Source organism: Cucurbita moschata, unplaced genomic scaffold (genome assembly GCF_002738365.1).
Source record: "Cucurbita moschata cultivar Rifu unplaced genomic scaffold, Cmos_1.0 Cmo_Scf00019, whole genome shotgun sequence".
In the NCBI taxonomy this organism is placed as follows: Eukaryota; Viridiplantae; Streptophyta; class Magnoliopsida; order Cucurbitales; family Cucurbitaceae; genus Cucurbita; species Cucurbita moschata.
Window position 1 is genome coordinate 4,066,613 of NW_019268535.1, and position 4,809 is coordinate 4,071,421.

The 4,809-nt window shown below is 38.9% G+C and overlaps 1 non-coding gene across 1 annotated transcript; it reads right to left on the bottom strand.

Annotated features, from left to right (window-relative positions):
• Positions 1–994: 994 nt before the first annotated feature.
• On the bottom strand, positions 995–1,071 carry TRNAR-UCG. The gene has a single exon. It is a non-coding gene; the product is annotated as a tRNA-Arg (tRNA).
• Positions 1,072–4,809: the final 3,738 nt, after the last annotated feature.

The following is a 4,809-nucleotide window of genomic DNA, read 5'->3' on the forward strand; positions in this document are numbered from 1 at the left end:
CAACAAAGATATCATAGGAATACATCCTACCATGGTCAAACTCGTCCTGACCCATTTTGAGTCAACAAAGATATCATAGGAATACATCCTACCATGGTCAAACTCGTCCTGACCCATTTTGAGTCAACAAAGATATCATAGGAATACATCCTACCATGGTCAAACTCGTCCTGACCCATTTTGAGTCAACAAAGATATCATAGGAATACATCCTACCATGGTCAAACTCGTCCTGACCCATTTTGAGTCAACAAAGATATCATAGGAATACATCCTACCATGGTCAAACTCGTCCTGACCCATTTTGAGTCAACAAAGATATCATAGGAATACATCCTACCATGGTCAAACTCGTCCTGACCCATTTTGAGTCAACAAAGATATCATAGGAATACATCCTACCATGGTCAAACTCGTCCTGACCCATTTTGAGTCAACAAAGATATCATAGGAATACATCCTACCATGGTCAAACTCGTCCTGACCCATTTTGAGTCAACAAAGATATCATAGGAATACATCCTACCATGGTCAAACTCGTCCTGACCCATTTTGAGTCAACAAAGATATCATAGGAATACATCCTGTCTCACCCATTTTTGAGTCAACAAAGATATCATAGGAATACATCCTACCATGGTCAAACTCGTTGCTCCATTTTGAGTCAATAAAGATATCATAGGAACACATCCTGCCTGACCCATTTTGAGTCAATAAAGATATTATAGGAACACATCCTGCCTGACCCATTTTGAGTCAATAAAAATATCATAGGAACACATCCTGCCTGACCCATTTTGAGTCAATAAAAATATCATAGGAACACATCCTGCCTGACCCATTTTGAGTCAATAAAGATATCATAGGAACACAACTCGTTGCTCCATAGGAATACATCCTACCATGGTCAAACTCGTTATTCTCCATTTTTAGGCTTTTTGTAGTGTGCCCAAAATCAAATGTTATTCTCCAAATGAATGCCAAAGTTTTAGGTTGACTACAATAATGGGAGTCGAACCCATGACCTTCTAATCCGAAGTCAAACGCGCTAATCCACTGCGCTATGCAGTCATTTTTTAAAGTATTCCGACATAAGTTATTTCGAATTTGTTCTCACTTGTGTCAAACGGGTCAAAAATATAATAATAAGTCATTTATATTGAGCGGTAGGTATCAGGTTGGACTACGGGTTATCGGATTGCTTCTCGAGCATGCGGGTCAAATGTGGTCCGGGTCGTTGATTTGGGTTAGTCGCGGTGCCACGTGTCAGTGCTCAAAGTAAGCCAAGTTTTTCCACTACCTGCCTAACACATGTCCCTCCAGTTGCTAGATGCGTTTCTCCTCTTTCTAGTCCCCGTGTGTTCGTCGCCAATTGCCTGAAACCCATTTTTTTTAGATTCCGGTCAAAACCGCATATCAATCTTTTTTTTTTCTATCTTCCAATTCGTAACTTGAATTAACTCGATTCCTACCCAAAAATTCAAGACCTTAAGTCCACCCATACATATATATTTTTCTTGCATTTTTTTCGGTACGCACAATGCGTAATAAATGAGTTCAAAAATCATAAAAACAAAGTTTCTTGCCAAAGTTTGAGATTCTGGGTTTCAATTTTCGACATACTTTTTGGCTATGTTTTCTCCCAAAACATGCAAGAATCCTCGCCTAAAATACTATAGTTGAGTATTATTTCCTAAACTATTAAAAAAAATGCATGGATCTAGGGCAAAATCTTGAAGCAAAAGAGGTCACAAACTTACCTCGCATTCTTACCTATTTCTTGACGAAAACGAACGATCCAAAAACAAAAACATACTCTTAGACCAACAATACTTCGACGTTCAGATTTAAGCATTGTACCCTCATTTCTCTTCTTTTTCTTTAAAACGTTAACTCTTCGCCTTTTCTCTCCTTTTTTATTTCTTTTCTTTTCATTTACTTGAAATCCCCTCGAGATGGTGTGTGGTGCAAAATTACCTTTTTATTTCCAGTTGACTTTGATCCAAATTTTCCATAAAATCACCATTTTTTAAAATTTTCCTAAGCTCCTTAAGGTGTCTTGAACATTTTTACTTCGACATCAGTTTGAAAATCACGCTCTAAGGCTTCCAATAAAATCTAGGAACCCGTAAAAGTTAGGAGGAAGCTTGTCATAAAGAAGGGTGAGTTTGTACCTGTTGGGATCGAGGTGTTACAACTTTCCCCTCCTTAGGAACTTTCGTCAACAAAAGTTGGCTATTCCTGAACAAGTTCGGGGTAAGACTTTCTAACGTCATCCTCACATTCCCAAGTAGCTTCACTATTCAGATGGTTACCCCACAAGACTTTGACAAGGGGAATCTCCTTGTTTCGCAATCGCTTGATATCTCAAGCTAAAATTTGGAGTAGGACCTCTTCGCATGATAGATCCTCTTAAAGCGGGAGCGTTTCGTATTTAATGATGTGGGTGGGGTCCGGTGTGTATTTCCTTAACATGGATACATGGAAAACGTTGTGAACGACAACAAGAGTGGGTGGCAACGCTAACCTGTATGCCACAACACCAATCCTCTCAAGGATCTCAAAGGGACCTATGAACTTGGTGTTAGGATCGCACAACAACGCACACACTCGATCTAGATGACACAAAGAACAGGATAGAGAAAATGCAAGGAGAACTCTGACTTACGAATTTATATTGATGACTTCAAGTATGTACAGTAAGAGAATACAGGGGATACAGAAGGTACATTTTCAAAGCTCTAGATATATATGGCTTAGTTTACTATATATAGCTTTACCAGATTTAACCATCTACTATACATAGCTATTTACCATATATGGCTTTACTATGTATAACCGTTGACCAAGCTATAAATAAGTATCAGGCTCCATAACCTAACAATTCTCCCACTTGGAGACCGATCTAGTCAACCAAGAATTTAATTCTCAAACGATCATTACACCATATCAATTAAGGCTTTGCATAACCTCAATTTTCCAACATCAACACATTTTGTCAACATGCCTGCCGCATTCTTTGCACCCTCTATCTTCTCCAAACACATATCACCTTCTTCCACTAACCTACGAGTGAAATAGTATCGTCTTCTAATGTGTTTTGTCCTTGAATGATAGACTGAGTTTTTCACCAACTGTATGGCACTCTGACTATCTGTATAAAGAATCTTCTTGCACTACTTCATACCTAATTCTTCTAGATAGTCTGTCATCCATATCATCTCCTTTCCAACTTTAGCTATTGACACGTACTTAGCCTCAGTAGATGAAAGAGCAACGCATTTCGAAAGCTTAGGCATCCAACTCACTACTGTTCCATCTATAGTGTAGATATATCCAGATGTGCTCTTGCTAGAGTCTACATCTCCACTCAGACCAGCATCCATAAAACTTTGCAAAATTACTTTGTCATTGTCATAACAGAGTGAAGTATTGGATGTACCTCTCAGAAATCTCAGAAGTCACTTCACAACTTCCCAATGTTATTTCTCTGGATTTTCCATGCACTTGCTAACAACTCCCACTGCGTTATATTAGGTATAGTGCAAACCATAGCATACATCAAGCTCCCAACTGCAGAAGCATACGGAACTGATGTCATGTGCTCACCTTCCTTAATTGTCTTGGGAGATTGCCCCTTTTACAATTTAATATGATTTTTTCCAAGAGGGTAGTCCTAGGTTTAGCATCATTCATCTTGAATTTGGACAACACCTTCTTAATGTACTGCTCTTGGTATAGATTTAATGTGCCAGCAGATCTATCTCGAGAAATCCTCATCCCAAGAATCTGCTTCACTGCACCCAAAATCTTTCATCTCAAATACTGAAGACAGGCTTGCCTTCAGGTGATTTATCACCCTCATACTTGATCCAGGAATCAGTATATCATCTACATACAGAAGTAGAAACACATAAGAATCAGTGTATTTTTTGAGGTAACAACACTAATTCTTTTCACTCCTATGGAAACCACTCTAGCACATGAAGAAGTCAAACTTCTTGTACCATTGTCTCGGTGGTTGTTTCAGTCCATACAAGCTCTTATTGAGCTTACACACCATGTGCTCCTTGTCTGGAGCTACAAACCTCTGGTTGTTGCATATAGATCTCCTCATCTAGATCTCTATGTAAAAACGCCATTTTTACATCTATTTGCTCAATGTGCAAATTCTCCGATGCAACAATACTCAGCAGAATTCGGATAGTAGTTAATTTCAAAACAGGAGAAAAGATCTCAGCATAATCAATACATTTTCTTTGTGAATATCCTTTAACTACTAACCGAGCCGCCATCTGGTTCAGCCTTGATTCTGAACACCCATTTATTCAATTGAGCTCTCTTTCTTGTAGGTAACTCAGTCAGCACCCATGTATTATTCTTTTCAAGTGAGCTCATCTCATCATCCATGACTTGCTCCCACTTGGTTAAATCTTCCACTTGTAGGGCCTCATAAAAAAACTCTGGTTCTCCTTCGTCAGTCAACAACAGATAATGTAATGAGGGTGAATATCTATCTGGTGCTCTGATAGTTTTGGATAATCTCCTCAACATCTGCTCAGGTGTAACTTGCTCCATGTCTGGTTCATCAGCAACAGGATCAGGAGTTCCTTGAGCTTTTGTTGTAACATCACTGGGTGATTTTCTTGCCACTCAAGCTCAACTCCCACTTGCTTCATAGTCTTAAAATTTATATTCTCATTGTTCTCGTATAGGACATTTTCATCAAAGGTCACACCACAATGTCTTGGGATTTTCCTATTCTTGTTATCCCAAAACCTGTACCCGAACATGTCAGGGTCATAGCCT